The sequence below is a fragment of the Solea solea genome, chromosome 16, assembly GCF_958295425.1.
Source record: "Solea solea chromosome 16, fSolSol10.1, whole genome shotgun sequence".
In the NCBI taxonomy this organism is placed as follows: Eukaryota; Metazoa; Chordata; class Actinopteri; order Pleuronectiformes; family Soleidae; genus Solea; species Solea solea.
This window is the reverse complement of record NC_081149.1, coordinates 6896863-6916281: the sequence shown is the minus strand read 5'-3', so window position 1 is coordinate 6916281 and position 19419 is coordinate 6896863. Positions and strand designations below refer to the sequence as shown.

The 19419-nt window shown below is 44.3% G+C and overlaps 1 protein-coding gene across 1 annotated transcript in view; it reads left to right on the top strand.

Moving 5' to 3' along the window:
* Nucleotides 1-10069: 10069 nt before the first annotated feature.
* s1pr2 (sphingosine-1-phosphate receptor 2) overlaps nt 10070-19419 on the top strand; it is a 30377-nt gene continuing 21027 nt past the window's right edge. Inside the window, exon 1 of the mRNA XM_058653185.1 lies at nt 10070-10700. The gene's annotated coding sequence lies outside the window, so the exon portion shown is untranslated. The remainder of the gene's footprint in view (nt 10701-19419) is intronic.

Genomic DNA, 19419 nt, shown 5'->3' with positions numbered 1-19419 from the left:
ACAGTCCAAAAAGTCAATGTCGACTTTGCCGTAAATCCTACAGGAAAGCCGCCATCTTGGGTTGAACAGCAATTTTTTGGGCAGATTTCGGCGATTGCGCACCAATGGTATTTCTGTGATGTACTTGACTTCTTTGATTCAGTCACTTATTGTTCAACAACTATTCACTCTCATATTCACACCGACACAGTGAAATGAATGTAATCTGCATGTTTTTGGACTGTGGGAGAAAAACCCATGTAAACACTAGGATCCAAAACCGGTGACCTTCTTGCTGTGAGGCAACAATGCTAGCCACTGCACCACCGTTTATCTTCCTCCAATGAATTGAAAAATGGCAAAGATGTCACTATCCAATCCCCTATATTTCAAGTCCTTTATTAAAGCAATGAAAAATCTAAAAAAGAATTCATGGACTTTTCAAGGACCAATTCCATCAAATTCAGGGACGGAACGCGCTGACACAGTTTAAGATGGGAGGACAACAAGATTCACTTACCTAAATATCGACTTAATGTCTTTCTTGCACAACATTCAAGCACTTTAAATGATGTCTAATTGGGATTACCAATTTCACAAACTTTCAAGGACCTGTGGTAACCCTGAATATTGTCAGTAAATAAACAAGAAAACTGTCACAAAAGTGAAAAGTAGAAGCTGAAATATGATGTGAATAAAAGAAATAAAAATAAAGAAACTGTCCTGTAATATTACACAGACCATAATGAACATGAAATCAAAGCTGGTTAAAGCAAAGAAAAATACTAATACTACTTCCCTTTTCTCCCCTCTTTCTTTTACCTCTCTATTTAATTGTTTTATTGTGTTTTATTATGATGCCTTTTATGTTTTTCTTTCTTTTTTATTGTAAAGCACTTGTTGAAGTGTGCTACATAAATAAACTTGTCTTCATATAAACACAGAAAAAAAAGTGGCTGAAAATGATCATCAGTGACGTGTGAGGCCTTTACAATATTTCCTTTGTGTGTGTGTGTGAGTCGACAAAGTGACCTGAATAAACAGACATTGATTCCGATTTTATTCCTGCACGGCAAACAGATCATATGTAAAAAAAATATTTTGTGCCGCAGGGGAAATAAAGAAGAAGAAGAGGAGGAGAAAAGCTGCTGCGAGATGGTCTAAACAGATAAGCAGTAAGATAACACTGCAGGTCTCAGGAGAGGGAATGAGTGAGTGAGTGAGTGAGTGAGTGAGTGAGGGAGGGAGGGAGGGACAGATTTGGTCTAAACCTGTGAACAGCAGAGACATGTGGCACAGCCAGCACTTAAGCCCATGTGTTGTGAGTGCAGGGAGAGATAAGCCCGTCTGTCTCCGAGCAGCACTCGTCAGGAGAGGAAACCAAATCTGTGCCGCGCACAAACACCTTCCGTATCAAATATCTGCACGCTCACACACAGATTACACCTTTTTACCAGTCCCTTTTCACCCTTTACCCGGATAAGACAGGCGTTGTTCTTTTCCTTCTTGTCGTTATTTTACTTTATATATGCGATATAAAAACACTGGCCCACAAGTCAAACCAGGCCCGTCAATAGAGGGCGCTAGAAGAAGAAGAAGAAGCAAGGACTCACATAAAATCATTTTACAATAACATGAACATTTAAATAAACCAGCTATACACTCGGTATAATCTGCATTCAAATGTAGTTTAACCCTTAGTGCTCACACTAGTTTAAATTGTATTTAAACTAAATTGGTTCAGTATGATGAAATGACAAGTGTTTGTACTCTTTAAGGTGCTTATTTGTACTTTTACTTTTGAGCGTGCATGTGACCAAACAAATACAGGCAGACAAACAATCTCAAGCACACGGGTAAACATTAAATAAACATCAATCATGTACACACAAATTAAACATTTACATCTGTAACAACATGAAGACAAACACAGCAGAGAAAAACACACACACACACGCACACACAACCAGATTGAAATGTATTATTTCTTTTTGCTTGTGTTTTCCTCAGATTCACTGAGACCTGTTTCCACCAACTGGTCCAGTTCAGTCCAGTTCAGTTCAGTTCAGTTCAGGATGTGCAATCATACGCATTCCCATTGCCAAATGTTGAAAAGGGAAATAATGCAAAATAATCCCAGTCTTCGTCCATCCAGTTGTGTCTTGTGTACGAATGTAAGAAAGAACCTCACCTCCCTCTTGTCCCCGCCCCCCTTCCTCACTCCTCTGTCCCCCATTTTTCCTTTCACCCCAACCTGTCTAGGCAGATGGCTGCACATCTTTGAGCCTGGTTCTGTCAGAGGGAAGTTTTTTCTCTCCACTGCTCATGTGATTTGGGGTTTCTTCTCCCTGTAATATTATAAAGGTTTCTGCCTTACTATGTACAGAGCTGTATCGTCAACAGATCCTCAGAAATCATTGGACTTGAAAGACATCAAACAAACAAAGAAAATCCTCTCTGACTCTCCTCAGGGAGAAGGTATACTGTATCTCCACCAGAACATCCCACTTCAGGAACAATGATTTCTCCACTGAATCCTCTGAGGTTCTGCTGTTGGCGAGTTAAGCTGAAGACGTTTTAAGTCTGATCAAGAAAGCCGTTCAAAGAATCTTTTACCTCGGAAAACTCGAAGCGATTCAACATAAAAGAACCCCACGTCTTCTGCTCTGTTTCTACTAAACCAGTAGAAAGCCTTCTCATGTCCTCCATGAATGTCTGGTACAACAGCTCTGACCGCTGAGAACAATAAATAACCAACCTGCCCAGGGAGAAGGTCCAGAAGTCTCTCTACCAGAACGTCTCACTTCAGGAACAGCGCTTTCGTGCGTCTGAATCTTCTGAGATTCTGCCGTGGGCGACCGAGGACTTGCTCGAGTGGAAGTTGAAGAGGCTTCTTCAGTTCAGTTAACCACAGAAGAAGCCATCTTTTAAATGTGCCGTGTTATTGCGAGAGGACAAGATCAGACAAGTCTCCGCAGCCCGGGATAAATAAGTGGTCACGTGACCAATCCCAACGTCAACACCCTCTCTGTGTTGGAAGGAAACATTCCAAACAAAACATAATATCAGAAAGTGTTCCCAAAAAACAAATGATCCCATTAATACAAAAGATCTGATTACATGAAGGATTCCATCGAGATACTTCAGAAGAATAACAAACACCCAAACACAAACGCGTGGATTAACATCCACTTTCTGCGTGTTATACTTTTAATAAAAACAGTGTCTCCAAATCCAGACAAGGTTATTTTGTGTCACGGCAGGTTTTGTTCTTCTGCCCGTGAGCTAATTATATATATTTTTTTCCATTCTGTGTCACCCTCCTGTTACGCAACCAAAGTGCTGATGCAAGTGAGAGTCGCTGCACCTGGTGCCAAAAAAAAAAGTGTTAGGTGTGAATCAAAAATGAAAGAAAGAAAGAAAGAAAGAAAGAAAGAAAGAAAAGAAAAGAAGAGGAAGAAAAATACATGAGAACATCTGGTCATGTGGTGCAGGAAGACGAAAATGCAGCGCCGGTTTCTCACTCGCAGAAGGCACACGTTTCCTTTTGTCGTCACATTTGACTGCAGCATCTGTGAGTTTTCACAGTCGCTTCTCTTTTATTTTCCCTTTATCTTTATTCCCTGCTTAAAAATAACTGGGTTTTATCCAGTGAGTGTGTAAAATTTTCTGTTCGACTCGGTCTTTGTGGCTGTATCACTGTACATTCACCCTTTTTGTTCTAATATTATTATCTGTATCTGGTTTATCTTATCTTAAAATCACCCAACCATTATACACAGTTTATTTACAGCCTTCAGTTTGACTCCGAGTAGCTCATCCATGCCCAAAAATAATAATAAAATAAAAAATTCCCCTTGTTTACCCAAATGCATGGTTGCAAAACGTGGAAAAAAAGGGCAAAACTTGGACCTGGAGCAGGAAAATGGGCCCAAATTCAAACATAAACAAACAACATGAAGTCAAAACAAATGAACACCCCCTCTCAAAGAAGACACTGAGGAGAGCAGAGACTTTAAATACACGAGGGAGGCGGGGACAAGCCAACGCACCACAGGTGACACTAACGAGACACAGGTGAGACACATTAGGGCGGGGCCGACAATCAAGAGGTAAAGCCACTGCGCCACACTCAATTTTCTTCCCCATGAAACCACTTAAAAAATGCACAATGACAGCGTTCTTTGACTGAACTTGCACAAATACATTCTCATGTTCATCAGGAAAGGATATAAAATATAATGAAAATTCACATTTGTTTGTGCACTGGTGTTCTGGAAACACCAGTGTGTGTGTGTGTGTGTGTTTTGACAGAATATATTCCAAGGAAGAGTAATCCAAGGGTCATGGCACTGACACTGATGCTTAAAACAATTCATTAGTGACTTCTTACTGTTGTTGTGGCTTTGAATATCAAAACGTTCCCCCGTTGTAATTACGATACAGGGTTACGGTTACAAATTTAATTTAACTTAATTTATAGTTTGTTTACATGGCACAGTACGATTTTAATGAACATGTCGAGAATGTAAACACACCAGATTATAGCCTAAGGCCAGTTTCCATCTGTTGTTCCCTCAAATATGTCACTTTACAGATCAGCAGCAGTTCACTTCCTTTCTACAAGAGTACATTAAGTCCTGATTCGACCCATGTCCGTTTTTCAGTTCAGGGTTTGAAAGGAGTTTATACGTGGGACATTGTCTTCATGTCCTCACAGAGGGACGGGAAGTCCCTGCATCTTACAGAACACAGAGCCTGAGAACAGTTGGAGTTAACTGTTAATGACTTCCCCAGTGTAATCCTGTGTCTAAAAGTAGAAACTCCCCTACTTTTCTTTGCCTCTTTTTGATTTTGTGTATCTTTAAAAAAGAAATAAAGGAGTTGCAGTATGAATGATCACAAAGAAATCTTACCTGCCGTACTTATTATTGCTGTTATTGCTGTTTTTGTTATCCTTTGGTTTCGTTTCACTCTCAAACGTCTTTACTCTGCCACGTCAGGTGAATTCAAGCTGAGGTCGGAAAACCACAACCTGCTGGCAGTCGTTGTATAAAGTACCTATAAAAGGGAAACTTGAAGGAAAAAGTACAAGTATGTTACCAGGAAATGACTTTGGTAGACGTTGAAGTCACTTTTTTAATAATAATAATACTTGTGTAAAAGGTTGGTAAGACACTGGATGCAAGTCGTCGTATTTTAAAAACACAAGTAAATGGCATTTCTTTTCACCATGAACCAAAGCATTTGGCGGTTAAGTTGTGTTTCCACTAGCACTTCCACTTTTTGTCCCAGTCCCTGCTCTGGCGAGGTTCCAAGCGGGCTGAGGCGATACTATGCGTGACATCGCCAGACTGCTGGCCACTGACTGGTCAGAGTGCCGTCACAGGAAGAGATGTCCGACACAACAATCAAGCCGAACAATGCCTAACTGTAGATCAGTTAAAAAGACTTAACGATCCTGAAAAACGTGGGTTAATCTCCAACAATTACCAGAGAAATGTCTAAAATCTCAATATTTAACAGAGGAGTCTGGTGTATTTAGCGACGGCACTGCTGATTGCGAGCCCTGATCACTAATGATTCAGTTACACTGGAAACAACTGCTTTACAACTCACTAGTCACTCATTTGTGTGTGCGTGTGTGTGTTTTTGTTGTGTAAAACCAAGTCAGCGCAGTTTCATGCAGTGTTCATTGATGACTCCGCCCACATTGAGTAGGTACTTTTTTGTAGTGGAACACCAACCTAAACCGTGCCGTGGCGAGGCGAGGCGAGGCAAGCTCGGACCATAGTAGGAAAGGGCCAAAAGTTGCACTCGCTGTTGTGGAAACGTCTGATGTGTCCGGCCACGGACGGCGTCGTGAAACGCACACATAACGGCGAGTTCCCACACACGCGCAAAAAATGGCACACTCCATTATGAGCAAGTACATGATGTCCTCCAGGGAATCTCAACGCCGATTGGCCATTATACACCAAAGTTGACCAATTTCATCTGTGCATTGACTGTTGTTTGTAAACATGCCTGAGTCAGTCGGGTAGAGCACAAACACAGACAACTCACATTATAGCTAATAATTACAACTTTGATTCAGAAAACCAAATGGGATCTTTACTCCCAGAATCCCTTGTTAGGTTTGTTTGACTGTGCAAACATTTCTATTTTGTGCAGGGAGCGGTTGTTCAAAAATCCTTCTGTGCAAGTTGTGGCAACAACAGCCGTGGCTCAGGAAACAATACCATCCCAGAGAGTTTATTTTAAGGTGCGTTTTCAGGGCGAACCTCCAGGCAGCACATCGTGTGGTGGCAGCGGTGGTGGTGGAGGTTTGCGCAGGAGGTTGCTAATAACAGCTGCCAGATGTGCAGAGTCCCCGGAGTCCGTGTACATTCTCACAGACAATGGAATGCTTGTGAGGAGCCCCAACAGGAAGTGAGGTCAGGGCTCTTGACCCCTCCCCTCAGAGCTCAGTGAGGGACACAGCGGTGGGGCGACTTTACTGGGGCAGCTCTTTAAAAAGTCAAAAAGTGTCCCATCATAAACCTGCTGACAGCGAGCAGCGAGTCCATAAAGTCGGTTTACCACACACTCTTACTGGACCGTTACAAAGCGCTGTCTCCATCTCCCGGAGGCTGCGTTTCGACAGATTGTGGCCGACTCAAACAGAAAGTATTGCGAGTTGTTCTTCTTTTTTTTTTTTTCCTCACTTCTTCACAGTGGGTAATTTCCACACAGCCCCCCCATGATACAGCGTGAGTCAAAGTTGTTGTTCAATCTGTTTGGCGGAGAGAGCGGAGAGAGAGAGAGAGAGAGAGGGAGAGGGAGAGGGAGAGAGAGAGGGAGAGAGGGAGAGAGAGAGAGAGAGAGAGAGAGGGAGAGAGGGAGAGAGAGCGAGCAGACACAACAGGCCACGGCTGAATTCGCCGTCACAGTGAGGCTCGAGTGTATGATGCAGAGTGAGGTGCTCTCCCGGTGTCGACGCCCTCACATTATGATCGTGTGTGATGTAACTACTTCCCTCAGACTTTAGAAAGTGGAAACTATTCACTTTATCTCTGAGTCATAACACTGACTGACTGACTGTTTGGTGTTTTTCTGGGGTTTTTTATCTCCACCAAGGAGGTCCTGTTTGCCTCAGTGTGGGTTTATCTCTCATTTTGTCCTCCTGTTCGGAACTTCCTGTCGACAGTTTTTTGATGCATCAATCTGAATGTTCTCAAAAAAATCTACCCACTGGTAGAAAGTCATCAAATAAGAAGGTCACCAGTCCATCACAGGACATGAACAGCCATTCATTCACACCTACGGTCAAATTACACTGTAAAAAAAACCCCACCATAATAAACTGTCAAATAGTGTCAGTAAACAACTAAAAAAGATGGACTGTATATACATGTACTGTATATCACCCAAACCAATCATTTATACATGTATTTTCCTGAAAAACTACATCAATCCTCTGTTAAATTTACTTGGACTGAGAATTTTACATTGTTTTTTTCTGTAAAATCTACTTTTCATTACAGAATAACAGAGTGCACTGACGGGGCATACTTAGGTAAGATTGTTATACAGTAGCTTTGAGCGCAAACTTCTTCTGGTTCCAAATATAAAGATTTCAGCTGCCGGTTTATAAAACGTAAGGTGACAAAGTGTCTGTTCTCTCTCTGGGTGTTTGGGGTTAGGACATTACAGAAACCTAAATCCCTGCACCAACAATATCTAATTCGGCAGCAAATCTTTGGTCTGAACTTGTCATTCTGCTTCTCTTGTTCACCAGAACATTGTTTTTTTCGTGGAACAAATGAGCACAAAGGAAGTGTGATATTCTGTATCCAAAACAATGTAATGAATAGTGTTCACCTGGTGTCTTGAGCTTATCATGACACCTGTGTGCTGTCTTACTACTGCAGGAACCAGGGACCTCTTCAATGGTACGGTGGCCTCTGCGTACCACACAGTCAAGTAACACGGTCTGGATAGTTTGTCCCTTTGAGCTGTTGTAGAAACAGGGCGGCACAAAATGGTTGCCTCTGTAAAAACAAGACCCAAGTACATAGAAACGACTTAATCTAAGAAAACCAAAGTAAAGTAATACAATACAACGTCCAAAATGAGACATACCAAACATTTAAGGTAACTTGTAGTATCACAGACACATGATGATGTCACCGCCACGCTGATGACTGTGAGGAGATTATTGCCTCTGTGACTGGATTCACCACCTGCCTCTGCTGCTGTGTGAGTCTCGGCACAACCCCGGTGACTAACAAGCCCCGACTTACCTCCAGGCCCACACCTGAGGGACACAACACGTCACACACACACACACGCACACACTCACACAGCTGTAACTCCTCAGAGACAACATGTATATGTAACTGGAGAAAAACTGGTGCATATAAAAATAAAACTCATTATCAGGGTGGGTGACGTTTCTGAGTCCAGGGTTGCAGCTACCAACTCAATTTATGTCAATTGTACAGAAACAGAAAATGTAACACATACAATGCCTCCATAGTGTCTTCCAACTGTCCACAAGACTGGCAAATTCAACTCTGACTCAAAACAGCATCATTTACTTTAAAGTTCAGACACACGGAGCTAAAACACGGTGTAAATGAAGTTGTTTTGAGCTGAATTTGAATGCTGAGGCTGGATGACGCCACAGCAGCAGCAGCAGTATCAAGGCTTTTTGTGGACACCACTTTACTTCACTGGTATTCATTTTGGCTGCAAAGGTAGGAGTTGGAGATGCTGGAAAAACAGTTTGAGCAGGCTACATTTTGAATTTCAAAAGTCCAAGCTCCTTTTTCTGCAGACTTTCCTCTGAAGCTCCGCCCCATGGAGCACAGGAACGCGGATACTTGTTCAAATGACAACGTGATGCCGAAAAACCACCAATGCTTAACAAAAGATCACAAAGACATAAAGTTAACCTGCCAGTCCAGTAGAAACAAGGCCACCATGGCATCACTTTGCAGCCCTTTCTGTCGCCACAGGTCTTGGATCGCTCTGCATCGGCTGTTTTCTTGGCCGTAGCTTTTCCCCAAAAAACTTGTCTTTCGTGTGAGACGAAAACACTTTTTGTTGGCCGCCTTTCTGTCATAACATTGCTGTAACTGTCTTGTTGGATTTAACGAGGTGGCATAAGCTCTGGCGTTGTCTCCTGAGCATCGGTAGGTGGAGCATTAGGCAACAAAATATCAATAATATGGAACAAATATTTCGACAACAGAAGTAATCGCCAAGGATCTTCATCCGAGCTTGGATCTGGCAACCCTCGAAGCGACGACAAGGCCTTTCAGCGGATGAGCCTCTCGACCCAGATGTGTCCGAGAGAGCTGTAGCATCGTTCTCTTCTTCTTTGGTTGGAATGCGTCCTATTCCCGTCGTCCAGACTTGTACCGCCACCCGATGGTGAAGCCAGAATACTACAGGACCCTGACATGTGACGCACACTTCGGTGCGGAAGTATACCAGTGGCCTTAAGTTCCTTTTTTATTGGACAAACTATTACTTTTTAAGCTCCAGTGTGTGAGAAATAGTGACATCTAATGGTGAGACTGCAGACTGCAGACTGCTCGCAACCCCCAATTGAACCGAGTCTGAGTCTAGTGGTGGTGAGGCTAGGTGTGAAAACGACCTTAAACGACCTTGCTGTTAATTTGACGTTTGTGCTCATGATAGTGTCGTGTAGCTATTTCTAAAATGTCCGTCTGGTTTTACGGATTTGCCTGTTTTCCTTTGCCTGCTATCTGATCCAGTACTGGACCACAGTGTCATCCCTCAGTTTGGTATCAGGCTCATGTCTCGTGCTGCATTCAACTGCTGCCAAAAAATGCTCCAAAAGTGGACCTTAAATGTCCTTGTCATTTTGCGGCTGCTCTCCGGGGGAAACTGAGGCAGGATGAGTTGAAAAGCCTGGTTCATGCTGGGATGTGTTCTGAAAGAGGAAGTGAGGAGGAGGAGGAGGAGGAGGAGGAACATCTGGGCTTCATTTGTGCGCTCCAGACCGGAGAGAAGGTCCAGAAATAGGCGTTAAAAAAAAATCACTTTTCCATATTAATTCTTCTCCACAAATCTGCATCATCTCTCTGCGTCGACACTGACACACACACACACACACACACACTGTTTTTTTATTATTATTTTATGAGCACGTGACGTTTCCACACTGTCTCTCACACAGAGACAGAGAGAGAGCGAGAGTGGGTGTGTGTGTTTATGTGTGTGTGTGTGTCCGCGTCATTGTGTGCGCGCCTCCCTGACTCTCCACTCCACAGCCCCGTGGAGCTGTTGTTCCCACAGAGCAGGAGGACAATCACACGAGCTGCTGGTGGATTAGCGCGGAACAGAAAAGGAGGAAAAAGGAAGAGTGCGCGACCTCTTCTCTTCACTTCCATTCATTGCTCTCCTCGTACGTTGCGGGATCTTGGCGCTTGCGGCTGTTGCTTTTTTTGTATTTGTATTATTTATTTCGGGAGGGTTTCCGCGGTGGTGGCGCACAGGCCGATATGGATTTACCTCTGTCTAGACGAGACTCGCCGCCTTTCCCTGCGCCAAACTTGTGATTGTCACCGCTGTATTGCGTCTCGACCCCGGGAGCCGAGGAGGAGAAGTTTTTGACGCAGCGTTTTGTGGAAACCGGGCGACCACATGTGGGGACTTTTGGAGACACTTGGACTCGTTTCGCTGTCCTGCTCTCCTTCTCTCATGGGGTAAGTGAATGTCTTGAAATGTTAAGTGACACAATCTGCACAACAAAAGCATGTCATGTGTCTCCTCTTTAATGTAAAAAAGGAGAGCGAGAGTGTGTGTGTGTGTGTGTGTGTGTGGGGGGGGGGGGGGGGGATTTCAGTTTTAGGCTAAATGACTGTTGGGGGGTTTCTTCTCTCTCCTTTACGAGTCACTAAAAAGGTCTGTTCCTCGTTAAAAATCCAGTGAGGTTTCCCTCATGACAAGCGCGTAAACACTGAATGAAAGTTGACGCACACGCAGCTCTGACAGCGGCGTGTTCCACGCAACTGCATTCTGCGTTTTTACTGTAAAAACAAACAGAAACACAAGTGAAAACGCAGCAGCAGCAGCAGCAGCAGCAGGAACAGTCTGCGCTGCGCCCTGCAGCCACTGCAAGTATTTGGATACCGGGTGACAGCTGCGTTAGTTAAACAGTGTGTGTATGTGCGCGCGCGCGTGCACGTGTGTGTGTGTGTGTGTTTTAATGAACAACATAGTTTGGTGTTAAATATTAACAGCTGCCGATCACTCACTACATACATACATACATGCAGGCGAGCTGTTGTTGTGGGCGCTGGAGAGTGGCGTGGACTCCAGGCGCGCCCTCACAGACACACACACACACACACACACACAGGTTGGCACAGCTACTCTTCTTAGGACTCTCGCGTTGACTCTTCCACAAACTTTAACCTTAAACCTCAATTCAAATCTCAGTACCAAACTTAACCGGTTCCTCGGTTGTGTCTCATTAGGACCAGGTTTTGGTCTCCACAAGGATAGTGCACACACACAGGTTTGCACAGCTATTCTTCTCATTGACTCTTCCATTAACCTCAACTATAATCACAAGACTATAACTACTAAACACTGCTGTGGACTTTAACGCTTTTGTCTGTTTTTAAATCTCTTCTTAAAACTCATCTCTTGTCCTTGGCCTTTAACCCTCTTTTAGTTGTTAATGTTATTTCTATTTCATTGTATTTATTGTGTTTTATATACTTTAGTTGTTTTTTGGATGTATCTTATCACCTCACGTGAGCTTCTGTGCCTCTTCTTTATTAGTCTGCCCAGCACTGTTGATCCACTGTGGCTGTTTTCAAGTGCTGTACAGATAAAGATGGATTGGATCGGATTGGATAAGCAGCTAATGACTCTCAAATCTTAGTCCTACACTTAACCACTTCCCGAGTGAAGTAACGTTCTGCCTCATTAGGACCAGGTTTTGGTCTCCATAAGGACTTCTGGTCCTGGCAAGTCAGTGTTTATGCCAGAATACAAGAATGTACACACAGGTTTCATTCATTCCAATCAGCTTTAACTAAGTCTGATTATCAGTTCAAATCTGAGCCCTAAACTGGACCAGTTATATCTGCCTCATTAGGACCAGGACCAGGTTTTGGCTAGGGCCTAAAGAGGTAACAAATACAAGAACACACACACACACACAAACTGTTCATCAGAGCATTGTTGCCTGCTGTACCTCCCCCCCTCCCCCCCCCCCCCTCCCTCTGACCTCTCCGATGTTGTCGGGGCTTGTTCACCCGTCACCCTGAAGAAGGCATTGTATTGAAAGGCTGTATTAATAAGACAAAAGCCTCCATTATCCCTGTGTAGTGGAGTTAATCTCATGGGGCAGGAGATGAGCTGAGCTCCCTGCCTTTCAGGAGAGGGATGCATGCGCCCGAGCCCGCGATGGAACTGGCAGTTTCCCTCGAGGTTCACCAGGAAACGCTGGGATTGTTTTACAGAGATTTCAAAAATAAGAATACATTTTAACCGAGGGAATTTCTGTGTCAAAACCTAGTAGCATTTCCTTATCGCCGCTCCAAGGCCACACACTCCAAAAGATTGTGTCCAAAAGAGAAACGACGTGCCGAGGAGAGAGGGATACATAGGTGTCGGCCCCCCTGTCATGAGGCATCCTGCTGCAGCAGAAACCTGAAATCTGAGTGGGATAAGGAGATAAGGTTGGAGGAACTGATGTTTATTGCACAGATAAAAGCTTCCATCCATCATCCCCGTGTCCTGTGGCCAGGTCTGGGACCGCCTGGGTCCTCCCTCATGCACAGTGTGGTCAGTGCTCATTAGCGAGCTGAGTAAAACTGCATGAGGACTTGTGGCGTCGCTATCTCCTCTCACGGTTGAAATAAGACGAGCAAACATTTCTCACTGTGATAACATCAGGAGTGAAAAGGCTGAGATGGAAGCAGGAAGTCAGTGGCCTGAGTGGAGGAGGTGTCGAAGGTGCTGTCAGCAGATTCATTCACGCTGATGGTTTTTGTTTTGTTTCACTTCATGCGGTCACATCGTGGCAACCAGGTGCTCCTCCCAGCATGCCTTGCAAGGGCCGGAGACGGGGCCACCGTCTGCGTTTGCCGCATGTGACCATACGGCTCATTACACCAGAACAAGAGCCGCAGACGCTGCTGCTGCTGCTGCTGCTGCTGCTGCCGCAGCCGCCGCTCCAGGCCTGACCACTCTCGGGTTTCTTCACACACAATCCCACCAAGCGTTGGCCTCAGTGTGAGAAACCTCAGACACACGCGTGCTGTTAGTCTTATTATTATTATAGAGGAACTTTAAGTACAATTGGAAATTGTGGGCAGGAAAAGATTTTTGTCATGGACTTCAGGCGGAGGGGCAGTGATGTCATCGCTCCAGCTAAAGATCAAATCACCCAATATCAAATCCGAAAAGGTTGTAAAGTTGAGTTTAAATTGCGATTGTGTAAAAAAATAATATATAATCATCGGAAATTCTACATTTTTTTGTCGCAATGGCTTCGGCAGCCTAAAAAAAACCCAACAAATTCTTGGTGGAAGTGAAGAAGTAAAAAGTAGAAAAATAAAACCCCGGACAAGAAGAATTTCCGCTCCCTTGCATTGCACTACCAGGCGGGCACTAATCATCGATGTCTTTTGTGCAGAAGAGATTGTTTCATGACAGATAATCTATATCTTTTATCTCGGGGGGCAACTTTTAGGTCAAACTAGTCTGTTCTGAAATAAACTCACCGTCATCCAGACGAAACTTCTGAATCAGTTGGTAAAAAATCTTTGTATTTACTTCAGAGCTAGACACAAAAAGGTATTTATTTCTGTCTTTGTTTCAATCTTTTCACATTTTAACGTGTGAATGAATTCATTCCTACAGTGATTGACCTCAGCAGCTCACTGGTTTCTCACCGGCTCACCTGAGCAGCCTCGAGAGACTGTGCTTTATTTGTCATTTTAAAAACCAAAGCTAAATAATTATCTGCATCCAGACGAGCTCTCTGTGTCGTCTCTGTGTCAGAAATAACTCAGAAGAGTGAAACATCTTGAAATCGAAATCGCTATTTTGACACCTCGAAAAAATTCCACATTCTGTGCCAATGTTTGCGAGAAATAAATGTTCGAAACAAATCATACTTTGCATCGTAGGTCATGTGGTGATTCTTTCTCTTGACGCAGTAAATACACAACTGAGACATTATCAGCGATGAACCACGAACAGTGCAGTAAGTGCAGGGACGCGTTAGCAGAACATTTCTGAGACATCTGATCACAGAACTGTGACAGATGAGAACGCGTCAGGAAGTGAATGCAGGTTTCTGTCTAGACTAAAAGACTTTAGTCTAACACACACTTTACAAAGGGAAACCAGGGGATGTTTTCAGTGACGTGTACACGCAGGACGTATTTCTATAGAAGTAGATTTGTGTGTCAACACATAAAATCAACCACAAACTACAAAATACACAAATTATCAACAAAATATCAGTTTAATCTAGGGCTGCAACTAACCATTATTTTGTTAATCCATTAATCTGTCGATTATTTTCTCAACTCATCGATTAATCTCCTTCACCCATGGCTCCAACATGCTTCCTCTGTACGTGTGATAACGTAGACCCAACTTAAATGTGAACTAATATTCACATTTAAGAAGCTTAAACAATCGGAAATCTTGTTTTAATCATGAAAAAAAGCTTCAAACTGATTAATCGATTATCAAAATAGTTGTCGATTAATTTAGTAATCGAGTATCAATCGATTAGTTTGTTGCCAACTATTGTTTGAAAATACACACTTTGTTTGCAAAGATCGGAATTTCGCTCGCTCCGCCTCTTTTGCGTCTGTGCTGCAAACACGTTCTTTGCGCTCCCTGGGTTTTTGTTTGTGATTCTGATCATGGGCGGGGCTTAGGAAGCTGCCTGCTGATTGGCTACTGAGTTATGGAGCGACAGCTCAGTGGACCGCAAGTAGACGCAGGCTAGGAGTCGCTGTCCGTCTAGAAGCTGGAAAAGAGTCGGAGCGAGCGAAACTCCGATCGTTGCAAACAAAATGTGTATTTTCAAACAAATAAAATACAATCATTTTGAATGACTAAACCGATATTTTGTTTGCAGTTTGTGTATTTTTGACTTTTTGACTTGTTTGCTCAATTCATAAAAGTGTTGTTTGATAATATTGACACAAATCTAATTCCATGTATTCACAGCAGAACGTACGCATTTCTAACAAAATCAAATCGTGTGTGTGTGTGTGTGTGTGTGTGTTAGTATGAAGCCTCAGTCCGATGACATCATGAGTCGATGAACTGTGTGTCACAGAACCCGCTGCTGTGGACTGTTGTGGGTTTATTGCGTGAGAAATGGAGACAAATAAGATGAGCAACATAAATAAATAGACACATAAGTGCCTGGATGGATAAATAAATGAAGGGATGGTAATTGAACGGTGGGAACGGGATTTGAGGGGCTTTGTGTTTTTATTTGTCGTTGATGGGTGGGTGGGTCGCGTCGACGTCCCTGAAGGATGCTCGGGTTTCAGCTCAGGCCTGGGAGCGATCCGCTAACAGGAAGCAGAGAGAGATGGGGTGGGTGTTTTTTTTCGTCTCTTTTGTTGCCTCCACCTTCAACCACTTTATCCCGTCACACACAGAAAGAGGAACAACACGAGGAGATCAGAGGAACGATCTGCTGCTGCTGCTGCTGCTGCTGCTGCTGCGGGGCAACATGGCTTCTGTCTGGTTAAATGAAACCAGGCAAAGGTCAAACCGAACTCTCTGCGACATTAGCAGCGTTCTGACTGAACCACCTGAGTTCTTCCTTTTGCCTGAAAAACACTTTTCTTTGGGTGTGGCAACTGGAGAGGAAAGAAAAAAAAATAAAGAAAATAAACGCCTTCTGTTTCGCAGGCCGCCGCAGCGCAAGTCACAACACACAGCTGACAGCGTGCAGCCAAGAGCGGGGCGTGTCTCACATCAGAGGCATTAATGATGTGGCGTCCTCTGATATTTAACCATTTTGTAAACATGTCTAAAGTAGTCGAGGTGGAGACATATACACGTCCGCACCTCCATCGCCTTATCTGTCTCCTCTTTTCAAACAAACCCCCTCCATGCAGGAGGACGCTGTCACTGCTGCTCTGATTATTACATAAACATTTACATTAGAAAGGGGGAAAAACAAAAAGGCCAATCGGACTATTTTAGGAACTCAGTGAAAGAATCCATTAGCTTTAAAGGCTCCTGTTACATTCCTCTTTCCACCCGGGGGGGAGAAACTTTTAAGACCCCCCATGATGAGCGTGCTCGGATGCTTGTTGCAGCACGCCAGGATTTCCTGGTGCTTCCTGGGGAGAGGATAAAAAACCCTGCTCTGCTGTGGAGCTTTGGTCAGAGCCTGTTCCAAACTGCTGTCACTCAGTTGGAGGCGGTGCAGAGAATGTCAGGAACATTATACCTCTTGTGTTCCTTCCAGGAGACAATGATAAGTAGTTCTGAATGCGCCGCGCACTTGGCTCCGGAGCGGATGCTCTTTCAGCCTCACGCGGTGTGTGATTTATGGGGTGGATGGAAGCAGCCTCACGCTGTCTGCTCTTGCGGCCGCCTTAATCAGTGTGGTCGTGTTGTGGTTTCCACATTTCTGGTCATTCTCAGAGTGCGCTCACTCGTTCTGGAGCAGGTACACGTGAAGATACTGTACTGTGGTTTTGGAAAAAAACTCCTCCTCCTCCTGCAATTTTCCTCTTCCCACTTGGAAGCCTTTGTTACCCAGTCAGCTTTGTTTGTGCAGCTGGAAATCCCGACAGGATTACTCCAAGAAAACCTACCTCCCTGAATCCAGGAGCATGCTGGAGATGGACTTTTTTTTTTGGGGGGGGGGTTTGGAGGCTGATGAAGCCATTAATTCTGTTTTTGTTTGGCGTCTCTCCTCGTGACTAAAAAACTTTTGTTAGGAGGAGCTGTTAGGATTGTTTATCCCCGCAAAGGCCCGGGCTTCAGTCCCTGCAGCCTTAAAGAAGATGATGGAAATGAACCTCCAGCTAAAATCAGGCACAAAGCCGGGTCATGACAGAGGCCAGACCGCTCCACTGCAGCTGACAGATGGAGTGGACTTTAAAAATAATGTGACGACTGTCAGAGTCGAGCCTCGTCTGAGCCAGAGTCAAGTAGCTGTCGCCTCGCAGCGAGTCCACGCCGCGGCGGCTTCTTTACGGCTCTGTCTGACCTGTTTGATGCTTTTTTGTTGTTTTTTTTTGAGAAATATCCCCTGGCAATCTGCTCTCCCTGGACCTCGCACAAGTCTGAGTTAGAGTCAGGCTGCGCACGTTATTCACTGTGGTGCCTTGTTCGTTTCTTTTCTCTTTACTGGCGCGACGTTGCCAGGAAATAAAACAGAAGTCGCGTCCGTCCAAACGTCTGTGTGCTATTCCAAATGACGTCAAGTCTCTTTTTAAACTGTAAATGTTTAAGATGCAAAAATGTCAGCGATGGTAAATGATGTCGACGCGAGCGAGGTGGTTTTGGAGAATTTGCTGAAATGGTATCAAGTGCCGTGTGGACTGTGTGGACACAACAATGTTCCCTCTCCAGGCAACCGTGTTTTTATTCCGACAACGGCGGCTGTGTTCAGTGGATGTGTGTTTGCCAGCAGAGTCTGGAGTTGTTTTCCTACGCCGGACCAGGAGGAGTGATGGAGGTTCCAGCAATTTATCATGTTATCAGTGGGCAATCAGGGTGGCTTTGTGCTCCGCGTGTCAGCCCTGTTTTTATTTTTTTATTTTCCCTCATGTCGTCGGCACATTGTCCCTCTCACACACACACAAACATGTTTTTATATCTTAGTGAGGACACATCATGCATTTCCTCGCCCCTTACCTGGACCTGAACCATCACAACTAAGTGCCTAAGCCTAAAACGAGGTCTTAATCCCGGAAAGGGTCCTTTTAAAGTGTAGAGCCAAGACAAAATCTCCCCACACAGACTTAAATACATGTACCCCAATTCAAATCCTAGCATTAAACTTAACCACTTCCTCAGAAATGAGGTTCTGCCTCATTAGGTGCAGGTTTTTTTGGTCTCCATGACGACTCCTGGTCCTGACAAGGTCCTGCATGACAAACCCAAGAACACACGGGTTTGCACAGACTCTGCATTGACTAATCCTAACCCTTAAAACAAAGACTGATCCCCAGCCTTAACTAAAACCACTTAAAGCCTAACTTTTCCTAAAATCTTAGCAGTAAACATAACAAGTTCCTTCAGAAATGAGTTTCTGCCTCATTAGGACCAGGTTTTGGTACCATGAAGACGACACACACACACACACACACATATGTGTACTTAAGTTGCTGTGGTGATGTTTTGTCACAACAACCCTTCATGCTACCAACACACACACACACACACACACACACACACACGTGTACTTAAGTTGCTGTGGTGATGTTTTGTCACACACACACACACACACACACACACACACACACACACACACACACACTTGTTTCCATGGTGTCACAGGACATTGCTTTGACTTTCATTCATTTCCTGACTTACTTTAAACTCAAACATAACTACTAGTCCCATAACCTTAACCTTAACCTAACCCCAGTCCTGTACTGAACCAGTCTGCCCCATTAGGACCAGGATTTGGTCTCCATGAGGACCACTGGTTCTGGCAAGGTCCGTGTTTATGTTTTAACAAAGACTGATCCCTAACTTTAACTATAACCAGTTCATGCCTAACCTTAACCTAACCACAGTTCAAATCTTAGCGTTAAACATAACCAGTTCCAGTTCCAAATTAGTTTCTGCCCTCATTAGGACCAGGTTTTGCTGTCCATGAGGTCTCCATGGTCCTGGCAAGTTCAGTGTTTATGACAAAGATCTAAATGTCTAACCTTAATCTAACCACAATTCAAATCTTAGTCCTATACTGACCTAGTTATATCTGCCTCATTAGGACCAGGTTTTGGTCTTCATAATGATGTCTGGTTCCCAACACTCACACATACACACACACATATGTATAAAGTGTAGAATGGATGCACCATATGTCGCCGTGTCTCGGGTTCTCCGGCACGCCATGCTGCGAGAACACGGCAACTGCTTCGGTTTCCCAGCGAGGGGAGAGAACATGAGAAGGGGTGGAGTTCAAGGTCCTTCAGCGGAGGAGAATAGAAGCCAGGATCCGGGACAAAGGAGATTTAACAGAGGGTTCAAAGCCATTCATTAAGGGGGGGAGACCTCATTGTGAAGACGAGAACAGTGGAAGGTGTGAGGTGTGAGGAGGGCCGGAGAAGCGGCTGAAACCCGAATCCCAGCGCGCCGCCTCAGCTTTCAGGTTTCTGCAGATGCAGATGCAGATGCAGATGCAGCCAGTGTGCACATGTCATACGTGTTCAGAGGAGGCACCACATGCTTAAC